General features: G+C 34.5%; 1 long non-coding RNA gene across 4 annotated transcripts; it reads left to right on the forward strand.

Annotated features, from left to right (window-relative positions):
* LOC128227866 (uncharacterized) lies at nt 1-11,630 on the forward strand. 4 transcript variants are annotated; one of them, XR_008259864.1, is made up of 7 exons: nt 1-83; nt 674-726; nt 1,283-1,369; nt 7,532-7,663; nt 7,904-8,014; nt 9,229-9,305; nt 9,976-11,630. It is a non-coding gene; the product is annotated as an uncharacterized LOC128227866 (long non-coding RNA). The 4 variants fall into 4 exon arrangements; XR_008259863.1 differs by having other exon boundaries at nt 14-726; XR_008259865.1 differs by lacking the exon at nt 674-726 and having other exon boundaries at nt 14-83.
* Nucleotides 11,631-13,017: the final 1,387 nt, after the last annotated feature.

Consider the following 13,017-nt stretch of genomic DNA (forward strand, 5'->3'; position numbering starts at 1 on the left):
CAAACAACAACAACAACAACAAATTTTTGGGTATCTCCGTGCAGTAATGCAGTATGGCGTACATCTCTTACGGAAAGAGAATGGTAAGTCTTTCAAAATACATATTCAACGTTTTATTGTTTATTATCATGACTTTTGGACAGTAGTATAAATCGTCCACCCTTTGGATGAAAAGCAAATGAGTTATCCGGATTTTGTTCATCCGAAACTAAATCACTAGTATCAACATCCGGTATAATTTTGGGGTCCAATTTTGGCTTGTATTTTGGAGAAACTCGATTGATTTCTAGCAAATTTGGTCTACCACTACATCGTCGCTTTTTATAATTTGGTATGTTCCAATCTAAATAGGCATTTGCACCCTTAACATCTCAGATTTTAATAAATAAAAGACCAAAGGATACAAATGCCTTACATTTTGTTTGTCACTGTCATTAGTCATTAGTCATTCTCATCACCGATGAATTGCAGAACAGAACGAACACTATCACCCATTCGTATTGTGGCTTTTTGCATGTGTGTTAAATTCTCATATTTGATAATAAATGAAACAATAAAATATTTCCCACCCCTTATTCTGCCACAGTTATGCACCAGTCAGTTGTAACCACTGCCCCCAGGTGTGGGTTATGGGGGGTTAGCAGGGGAATTGGGCCATGTTTTTATCTTCCAGGTGGACCGGCAGTGCCGAGTGAATGCGGTGGGATTGTTTCTGCGTCGAAAACGGTGAGTGGGCCTAACCTAGGATGTCCCCAGGTAGCTACAATAATGAGCGATCAGGGATACTCTTTCTATTATTTTGACAGTTGTTATGTATCCCTGTAACGCTACAACTCTCCACCATTTAACAACGGGTGAAATGTTATACTGCAATAATATGCATTGATGTTGAATAATAATGACAAAGTTGTTCAATTTTTATCCGACAGTGACCTGAACTGGATTAAATTTGTCATAAGAGTTGTTATTTTCACATTAATATATTATGGGTCACGAATACCATTATACATGTACACAACCAGTCAGATTTGTCCCAGATTTACCAATATCGGGATTATATTTCTATTGAAGAATGAACTGTGTGTTCCCGCTTTGTGAACAAAAACGCAAGGCGGCTATGGAAAGTTGCGTCAAGATATCCTTGGGACCCCCCCCCCCCTCGGACACACAATGCAATGTGTTTCGCTGATCTCCGGGATTTAGATATGTTATCCAAGCCATAATTGTACTCAATACTAGGCTTTGTTTTAGTGCGAACATCAACATATTTTTCTAATTGCAGTTGCTGCTTGGGACAATAAAGTTAAGTCAGCAACCGTCTACCGGACTGCAAGATTCATCTCTTCCAAAGGATGTCATACCTTTCCAGGTGGGTGTGCATTGATTGATTAATTGACTGATTGATTGATTGATTGATTGATTGATTGATTGATTGATTAAGTGTGAGTTTGTGTAAGTGAATAAGTGTGAGACTGAATGACTGTTGGGCTGTAAAGGTGTGTGAGTGTGTGCATGCTTAGCATATTCTCCGTCCTGGTTGGCATACAGGACCATCATCAGACATTCTGCAATGAATGTGAGAGAGTTAAAAGTGACACTCTTATACAAAATGAATGAATAAATATGTAAAACAAACATACATTTTGACTAATAAACCTTTAACTACTTACTTTATAACGCATTTATGGAAAATATTAATCACTGATAACAAGATTATACTGTGTATTTAATAGCAAAAAGCGCAAAAATATTAAATGATTGATGAATGCTAAAAGATTTACAGTTAGAAGATTTACAGTGGTCTTCTATAGTCTCATAAGGTAGATATACCGTGTTTTATGCTCATTTCTTTCCAATTAAAAAGTATCCTTCATAAGAACCATTGTTTTTGACATTTCTTCACCTTCTTTGGAATATTAAAACAATATTATTAATTGTGTTAAAGACCTAGATCGGTTGTCCTGGAGAACTGGTCTGTGATTGACAGGAGGAATTAACACAAGCTGGGTAATGGGTCATTGAAAAGCAGTTTGCTGGTCATAATCATTATTAGCAGCACGGGTCAGTCTGGAATTTTTGTGCTTGGGTAAAGAGAAGAAATATATGAACCCAAATAGTTTAGAGTATGTTTATAGCTTTTTATATTATAATGCAAGGCTATGTAGATTAAATAAAATAAAATGATAAATGTGAAAGGATGCATACCAATAATACAAATTAAATTTGATACAGTTATACAATGTGTTGAAATCTAGTTAATACCTTTTCAAAATGAAAAAGAAGGTATTTTAATTTTACACATTGTATTCAAACATTGTACAGGGTATAATACATACAGCTGTAAGGTACAGCTACGTATATCACTGGTTGTAGTATAACGGAGGTTATTGAGACTGTAATAATTATGCACACACAATTGGCTGTTCATTATACATGATATGTTCGAGAAAAATAGTATAAATATTATACTTATAAATATTAATCATTGCGATATCGTTGTTATCATAAGTAGGTACAAAATATTTTATATTTCCTCATCATAATGATCAGCATTATCTACATTTTGGTCATTTGCTCCTTGTATGATCTTTCCGTCTCCTTTCACACTTACAAGGAGAGACCAGATGTCATTTACAAATTTGTACGTTTTGTTCTTATATGTTTCCCAAGGTTTCTACGATTATGCTGAACATTTTGTCGATTGGACTGGGACGTGTATGGTCCATCAATATGCTCGTTCAAGCTAAGCGTTGCTAGATCAATCCTGGTTTGGTAGCTTGAATTTTTATAGTGTATTCGTTTGTCCAAGTAAATTAAAACACTGTTGTTGAAACTTTTAACATGTTTCTTTAGATTATAAGTGCATAGTCTGCAGCAGTGAGACTATGGAGGAAATTCTGCAAAAGTCTTACAGCCACTGGATCTCGTTACACAATATAGTCTGGAACAAAGTTCGGTGTTTTGCATTGTGACTCTGCAGGACAACTTTCATGAATATTTTGAAAATGAGGTATACAGTTGTCTATTATAGCACGTAATTCGTCAGGGTTGTTTCTGCAATTGTCTATGGCAAAGTACAAGTGGTTATGTACTTTGGCTGCTTTTTCAGACAATTGTGGGTACCATGTTATTATCCCCCGCCAAATCGAAGATTTTGGGAAGGGGATATTGTTTTGGCGTTGTCCGTCCGTCTTTCTGTCCTTCCGTCCGTCCGTCCTTCAGTCCGTCCGGTATCATATCTTGGTAGGCATTGATCAGAAAATGTTCAAACTTGGTCAGAATGTTCCCCTTGATCATATCTCGACCTATTTTTAAAAGTGGGTCACATGAGGTCAAAAACTTGGTCACTAGGTCAAATCTTAGAAAAATCTTTGGAACATACTAGAGGCATTATACATGGTCAAATATTCATGAAACTTTATCAGAATGTTTTCCTTGATGAACTCTTGGTCGTAAATAAAACTGGGTCACATATGATCGAAAATTAGGTCACTAGATCAAATCTTTGAAAAATCTTGTCCGGAACCATATCATGGTAATGATTGATCAATTTATGTTCAAAATTAGTCATGATGTAAACCTTGATGAAATATGGACCACTTTAAAAAGTGGGTCACATGGGGTCAAAAACTAGGTCAGTAGGTCAAATCTTAGAAAAATCTTTGGAACATACTAGAGGCATTATACATGGTCAAATATTTATAAAACTTAATCACTTAAATTTAAAGGTCACTGAGGAAGCATGCTTGTGACCTGATACATGATCCAACTATTAAACAGATGGATGTCCTGTGCTTAACAGAGACAAAAATGAAAACTTCTCCCAGACAGATATTAATCCCTGGTTATGATATGATCCTTGACCACAGAAATCATGGACTTGGCATATTTGTTCGACAACATCTTGTTTATAACAATCTGTACTTTGAAGACAGAGATATTGAAATTCTCGGAATAGCCTTTCATTCTCATCTACAAACATTTAACATCGTTGTTGTTTACAAGCCACCAAATTTCCCAGTTCAAAGATTTTTCCAATGTTTACAGATACAAGTTAGAAATCTCCAGAATCTAGTCTTGCTTCAGGGGTTCCATTAAGTTTTGAAAAGTGGAAGTCTGAACTTCCTGACATTGAAATTTGGAAGTCTGACTTATTTTTTAGGAAGTTTAAATTCGAATGCGCTGGGTTTCATTAGACTGTCAGTATCAGTATACTTAGTTACGTTAGTGTAATCGTTACTTTGTTTTATTCATTACATAGTTTTGAACAGCAAATGAACACCATCTAAATTTCAATTTTCATTTATTAACAGAAATATTTTATGCATACTCAGATATATGAAAATCATTAAACACATAGGACATGAATATCATAACATGGCATCAGCACTTAACAAAGAAGCTACAGTCATTTGGCCAAGTATGTCACAAAATTATGCAAAATCACTAGATAAATAAAATACATATATTTACTTGTACATTTCTAAATATAACAATATTTCATTTAAATACCGGTAACATAAGAATCAGCACTATTACTACCACAATTGACAAAGCATATACAGTCATTTTACATCACTTTAATGTCATTTTTCTTTTTTATCACTGAATTAAATGTAAATGAGCAAACAACACTCAAGATATATGCCACATGATACATTGTAATGTATTAACAGTTTGCCTTCGCAGCAGCATACAGGCTGCCAAGCCTAGGTTTCTTCACAGCCTTCCAGTGTTGAACAGCTTTGTCGTAAGGAAATCCCTCAACACTGGGTCCCTTGGTGAGTCGCATGAGGATTTTTAGAGCGTCTGGAGTGAGAGATGTTCGGCCTTTTACTTTAATGTTATTTTGGAGACTAAACCCCCTTTCACATGGCACACTGCTCACAGGAATGCACAGGGAGATTCGCAACAGTTTACTTGTCTCTGGGTAGTTTTCAGGGAAATTTAAATGCATCATTTTGCACATATCCCCATAGCTGAGACTTTTGTATGATCCAGACAATAGCTTTTGTACACCAGAGTACTCCAAATTGAGTGTGTCCTTACTGACATTGTACTTGTCTGACAGAATACAAAAAAGTTTGTCTGTGTCCACATTACTCAGAGTTTCATTGCTCAGATGCTCATACAACTGGAATGCCTTAAGCACAGGAGGCTGTTTTCCTAACCTTTCTGTCATGCACTTGGTCACATTGTCTATATAGTCCACTCGGAGTTTTTCTACCTGTTTACTTTCGTTTGCATGTGTCAAGAGGAATGCCCTTATAAAATGCTCTACTACCATTCATTACAACATTGTCTGAGAACTCCTTCATTTTTTTCACCATTAACATCTTTCAGTCCCTCGAGTGTCCTTAGAGTACTTTCAACCTCGGGGGCAAGCTGACTCAAGTTCAGGTCATCTGCTTGAAGTTTCTTGGAGAGTGTGCCAATTGTCTGAAGAATGTCGCTGAGCATTGCTGTAAAGGCATGAAATTTGTAGTGCAGCATGTCTTTCAGTAGTCCATTGGCAATACAGTCACCCACAGTGTTCTTCCCGTCATTGGATTGGAGGTACATCACAATGGAGCCATAGCATCGGTGTACAGTGGTCACAGCATCTTCCATAGCGAGCCTGCGGATGTTGATAGGATCCTTGAGTTTCAGTTTAGGTTCTTCCATCACCTTCTGCATTTCTTCAAGCTTACATGTTCGAATGCCTGAGCATTGCTTGGAGATTTTAATCAAACTGGAAACACTGAAGTGTTCAACTGCTTCCTACAAGATAATGGCTTCAAGCAGTACATTACAGGTCCTTAGCCCACAGCCTTGGAGATACACTAGACCTCCTTATTAGCCCAATTCAAAATCTCCACACAGTCAACAAACCCCTACCATACACTGACCACCACTTGGTAGCAGTGAAACTCGATAAGCTTGAAAATAACACACAGTGGACATGATCAACAGTACCTTAAAATGTCATTTTCCACTATTTATTGTTATCACTTCAGACTTATCTGAACTTTCACTTTGAAATCATTCAAATTCATGGAAACTATTACAAATGTTACTCTATATACAAAACTTTTACTTCAAATAATTCCAAACAAGCTCAAACTTATATCCAACGTTCATAATGGTCCATTTCTCTCCAGCCATATTGCATGTTAATATAGGAGTATTCCACCTTCTTTTCATTTCCAAATCATGAATCTTGACTAATCAGGCGGGGGATATCAATTCAACGAATTTGCTTGTTGCAATATTTTTTGAGCTCCAGATGATTTTTTTTTCATTTTCTTAGATACCGTCTTTTCGTTAAAGTTTTTTACATTTTCTTTGGTTCATATGGTCTAAAAAATTATTTACTTAAAGATTGCGGTCATGAGCATGCATAAAATTACTTATACAGGTTTACCTTAATATAAATATAACAATGTTCTTTCTTTGTAAAGTCGTTATTACATGATTACCTCAATATTATTAAATGAAAATGTTGACTTCACTTGAATAAGGTGACCCAGACCTAGGAATATTATAAAATAAAATAAATAAAAAACATATGAACATGTTTTGTTGTGGTTACTAAATTAATATGATAATAACAAAATTATGATAGTATCATATTGTGAAATAGAGAAAATAGCTGTGGGGTAATTACACTCATCAGGTGAAATGTTAAATGTATGTTGGTGTACAAAGCCTGGAAGTTATGATCATGTCAATATATTCAAGTTGTAGTTGATAGCTAGCTGCTGTATAAATCTGAGTAAAATCTGGAATTTTCACTTTTGTTTGAAATCTGTGGAAAACCTCATGAAAACAGTCTGACCATACTGATGTTATAAATTGCCCTCAGTTGCCCTGGTCAGTGTAATTTTATAGCTTTAGACTCCCGCTATCCTAATGTCCTGTCAATCACAGACCAGTAGTCCAGGGCTACCGATCTAGGCCTTGAAATCTTATTTGGGAGTAAGAGTGCATCTTTGAAGCCATTTCATATTCCCCGTGTTACTTTATTGATGTTTGATTAAATTTATGCCGCCATGTTACTGAGTAACACTTTGAAATTTGGCCTACCGTAAATCATCAAGCTAGAGCTTGGCATAATCTTTTACAAACTTCTGCGAGATTTCTGCCCTTGAAAATATTTGCTCGCAGCCCGCCTCAAGGTTACGCTTTGTTCAGTATTTTAAAGCTTTCTGATACACTTTTTGTTAATTTAAGATCTTATTGAGGCTACTTCAAAGTAACTAGATGCTCTTAGTGTTCACTGGGTGACAAAGGCTGCCCAGTAATAGTTGTTTCGTTTTTCTAAAAATATATTTCTAGTGAATTGCCCAGTTGCAGTGGTTTTGATGCCACAGAACCAGCACAGCTTCATGACAGATATACATGTTTCGTCATTGATGACAAAACTGCTGTATTGGAGGCCTCACAATGTCTGTGTGGAAATGTCATCTGATTCACTCATAACTGCCTGTGTACCAAGGCATATTTCTAGCATAGCTTTCATAAGTGCATGGCCATTCTCTGTCATTTTCAGATACACTGTGTTGCGTGTGGAAATGCCGAGTGGTATCACCAGTCACCTAAGCCACCTAACTGACCAAAGACTCCTGGAGACAGTCCCTGCAGTTAACAGCAAAGCTCTTTATTGCAACCCTACAAACTTCAGGTAAGTGATAAATCTGGGCTTCAAGATATCTATGTACTCGTTTTAAGTTAGTACTTGATTTGAACTAAACTCACAATTTCAGCATCAAAATCCCAGATCCGAACCTTGTCTCTTTCATAAAACTTTAGTTCAGATGTTCTATAAGCCACATACATGTTCATTACTTATCATATGACGGATAAGAATTTTCTTAAATTGATTATAAATGCGTTTTCCCAGATTTTCACCCTCCTCTTGCAGATACTGCCGAAGGCGTAGCTTGGGTGCACCGGGCCTGTTTTCCAGCTGTGTGGAATTAACATCTCCAGCTGAACTGGGGCCGGGAATTAAATAAGACTCCTCAGCAGCACGGTGAGCTTTTGCGTATTTATTTCCAGGCTGGTATATCCGGCCAGACTTCCTGCGTTTAAGCTTTGCTTTCGTCATTTTTTAAATAACGTACCTCAAGTCTTTCAATGAAATCACAGCTGTGACACCTTTGGAGACTAGATACAAATTAAGGAACCATTATGTGTAGAAAGCTTTTTGGTTGATTTAAAAACAGATAAGTAAACAGGATTCTCATGGTTTATAAGAGGCCTAATTGTGGACCTTTCATTCTTTACTTGGGTAAGAGCAGATTAAGTATGTAAGAAGGGGGGATACAAATGAGATAGTCAACAGTGTTTTATTAGGTATATTTGTTTTTATTTTATCACCATTTTGAAGGTAATGATTATATATCTACAATTTAAGATAAACATAGTTCAGTTTTCATAACTTTTGCATTTTTTTCATGATTCAAATTTGGAAATGCATGATTTATTTAGTGAAAATCCAAAGTTTTTTCTATCATAAAGCTCTCAAAATCACATTTTAAATGGTGTGAAGGGACCTAATCAGGGATAAGTAACAAGTTTAACACAAACACTGTAACATGTTCTTTATTTCAAGTAAATCTATAAATTATCTCTGGAGAATTTAGTCTGATCTCCATTTCTCAGAAAATGTAGCTGTCTGAGGGCCTATTCCATCAATGAGTATCACTGTCTTTAAATTGCTGTTGCGGTACAGTTTTAAATAGCAAAAGTTTTATGGCCCTGCTTGTTTGCAACTCCTCATTCATTTTTGTACATCGAGAAAAGTAAGGTAATTCTAGAGATTTACTAGAATTATGGATTGGTTTTCTTGAGTTACACAGTACAGGGATATAAGGAGGGATTAGTGTGTACACAACTCCTCATTTATTTTCATATGTTGTTTGCAGACTTTATGAACAGAAAATTCCTGTTTATTATTAATACATGTAAAATAGATGTGTACAAGACTAATATTAGAAACATGACATAAAAGAGATCACTTTGATTAGTTTTCTCAAAAAAATATTTTTTTTCTGTTAAAGTAAGAACTTTTACTTAATAGTAAGTAATGTCTTCTGCTCATCTTTATGACATCATTACATGGAATGATATCAACTTCCCAAGACACATTTCCAAATGGCGCTGCTCAGTTATATATTTTGTTGATGGATTGTTTAGAATGGGTCAGTTTTAATTGGACAGGATGTTTTAATTGTCATTTTACAGAGTGCCAGCCAGTCGTTGCCATTCCTTACATTGCTGAGGAGGACAGTCCTGCCAAGTAACAGTTCGTTCAATAACAGGTAAATAAACTTGTCTCGTTTGCATTTTTGATTGCTAACAGAATTTTATGGGCACAGTTGGAGATTATTAAAATTATTATACCTGACATCTATTCAACATATAGTAACAATTCCAGGACAATATTTTCAACTATCACTTAACATTATCACCCACTGCCATATTATATAATCTTATATAATGATAACTCCTTTCTTCACAATTGTTGTTACATATATAATGTTTAAACTAATAAACAATAAAATGGAAATTATGCTCTTTAAACTCAGAACCATTTTTAACTGTCAGATTCTACTGGTAAATGAACTGGTCTTGATGTACTTTTTGTGAGATAATAACTATTTGCATGTTACTACTATTGTACCTTCAAGAGAACATCGTCTTGTTTGTATGGTTAAATGGCTTTATTATGTTCCCCCAGTGTAAGACTACCAGTGATGTATCGAGATTTATCAGTGTAATAAAATGATATTTTACTGTTTCATATCCATGAAATATCCTTGGGTTTTTAGAAGTATGATAATCCTGTAAGTAGTATAACAGGATTCTTGATCATTATAGTTAGCCGTTCACATATAATCTTAATAGAATAGAACAGTTAATGTAAATCATTTTAAGGAATTATGACATTAGTGATGCCTTTCTTGTTTAAATTCATTTTTGTATTTTAAGGTAAAGAACGGATCGATGATTTTCTGGATATGGACAAGACCCACTCCCTGCAGGGATTAAACAGAATAAAGCAGTATTGAAAAACAAGAGCAAAACTTTTTAATGAAAACAAAACACTTTCGTTAGAAAGCACAGAAGAAAAAAGCAGCAATGACGATACACTGAAGTGATTGGAGTGTCACCACGATATGATACCATAAAGAAAGTCATCAAGTCTGTCGGTTTGGCAGGTGGTCTGTGCAAAAGTGCAAAAAATTTGTGCCGCAAACCAAAATACTTAGACTAAAGTTTTCAAGATACTGTCTTTGAACTTTAAATATAAGTTCGCATGAAGTGAAGATGTATTTGACATATTTATGATATGGATCAGTCCAATATTTGTTAGACGTGGGAAAGATTCGTAAATATTTCAAGATGCAAACAAGTAAGGCCTAAAAAAAAAATACATTTGGTTCGGGTTACCCGACCCTACCTACGGAATAGGCGCCGACCCTACCGTTTTTATAGTCAGTTTAAAAAAAAAAATGAAAAACTAAAAAAAAAAAAAAAAAAAAAATATTTCTTTTTTTTTAATTGCTTTTTAATATTAAGTTTAAACCTTAAATGCTTGTACAGAAGATAGCTTTAACACCATTCTCCAATGATGAAAATTATATTCTTATACAAAACCTAATAAAAAAAAAATAAAAAAAAATAAAAAGCCTACCTACCCTACCTATTTTTTTTAAGGATGTAACCCTAACCAAACAATTTTTTTTTAGGCCTAATCATTTTCAAGACAATAATTAATTATAAATATTTAAAAGATACATACTGTGGAAGAACTTTTTATACATTATTATTCACATTAGATAAGAAAAATCTGGAGTCAGTTTGATCTGTACCTAGCAAGCTATAATATGCAAATAAAGTAACTTTATTATTCATATAAATTTAGTCTGATGCCTTGATTAACAAGTGTGAAATAAATAGCACAACAGCTACCTATTTGTTTGACTGACCACTGTGCACACACTGTGATATAATGCCATGGATATTAAAGTGAACATTAAAGCTGCACTCTCACAAATTGGCAGTTTTGACTTTTTTTTATTTTTTGTCTCAGAATCTATATAATCATATAATGATAACACAACTTTGGTCTTTCCAGAATTAGTGTGTCACTTTGTAGGTAAATACACATGCAAGTATAAAACTGACAGGAAGTTTTGGATATTTGCACAGTAACCACAACATTATGTCATACATGTTGTATTCATCAAAAGCTAATGTAGCTTTAAAATCTGTGTGTAATTTTCCACCATTCTGTTAACTACATGCTGCATTGTTGCTACAGTTATAGTGAATTTTCCATACAAATTGAGATCGAGTTTCAAAGAGACAATACATAAATCAGTCAACAATTCATTAAATGGAGATTTTTTTTGCATTGATGAGATATTGTTGCACCCAGATCTAGAATATTGGAGCCTTAGGCCATAATAATACAAAAACCTTGTCATAAACACAAACATCATTCAATATAATAATTATTTTAAGATATTTGGTAACATGAGTGCTTAATTATAACATTGTGTCAAAGTTTGTGAATGTTTGTTTTTTGGCTGTTCAGTAAATATTTCTAAATAAATTCCGGTGTTTATTATCTTCTAAAACCAAAATAGGTTTTCTACTGGCATGGACAGGCATAGGATAGCATAGTATGAACAGAGACACCAGTATCTTCCATAACCCTTAGTTTTACTTAATGTTTATAAACAAAGTACAATGTAACATGTAACATGAAACAGCATTATAACTTAATACAAGAGTGAACTGTACAAATACAATTTCACTATAAGAATAAAAAGTTACTGCCTGGAAAGTTTGAATTTATTTTAACAATACATTGTAATTTTATATCAGTTCTTTAATCGCCACCAAAGGCAGATGGATATTCTTTCAGTGATGTCTGTCCGCCCCTCCTTCCCCCTGTTCGACGTCTGTAACACTTTTGTCCCAAGCCATTTTTTGGTACTTGATAGTAAAAAAATGTTGAAACTTTGAATGAATGTATACTTGATAAGGGAAATGATGTGTTAAGAGCTTTTACATTCCACTAATGTATAGCAGATTTATGGCCATTTGGAACTTAATAATAGCTATTTCTTTAAGGAAAATTTCCACCAGAAGCCATATCTTAATACTGGTGGGTCATATATCACTTTCCATAAGGTAATATACAGGAATGGGAATGATGCATGTCAAATGCCGTCAAATCTATATAGTTATGTATAGTAGAGTTATGGCCCTTTGTTACTTTCAAATAACCATTTCTGCCTGTATACAAAAACATGTCCAATCAATAACTGATGAATGGTCAGGTATAGTGTCCTCAAACTTGGTAGTTTGTTGACATTGACAAGTAGATGACCCATATTGTTTTTGATGCCACTAGGGTACTTGAGGAAGTATTTCTTCTCTATTTAATGTTTATCACTATGCCAACATTTGACCCCCACTTTGAAATCATTTATATCCATGGGTCACAATTAAAACATGTAACCCAATGAACAATGTTCTTTAATCATGAGCTAACTGTTTCAAGCGTTAACAGACAAATTCGAATGCAGAGGAAACTTTTATTTTTTTAACAAGCACACAACTTGTATTTAGCATTTATAGTTTCTATGTAATTCAACTGAAAGTTATTTTTAACCATAATTTATCAAATAATATTAAGCCACCATTCACAAGCGGATGAGAGGGGGGGGGGGGGGCAGTCGGCGTGCGCCCCCTCTTAAATCGTCCAAGTTTACTTTTAATGTCAATATAGGAGATAAGTTCGCTTTTTTGTATGTTTAGGTAATAGATTCGGAAATAATGCAATCATTTTATAGAATTATACTTCCATATACTTTTATTTAAGAAATGCAAAAAACTCGCACACTAAAAGGGTGTAGATTATTAAAAGTTGACCATTTGGAAACCTGATGCTCTAGGAAAGAAGAAACTATTGGCTTATATTTACACCTAAACTTCCAGTATAGTGTAACATGTGGC

This window comes from Mya arenaria, chromosome 3 (assembly GCF_026914265.1).
Source record: "Mya arenaria isolate MELC-2E11 chromosome 3, ASM2691426v1".
NCBI classification, from domain to species: domain Eukaryota; kingdom Metazoa; phylum Mollusca; class Bivalvia; order Myida; family Myidae; genus Mya; species Mya arenaria.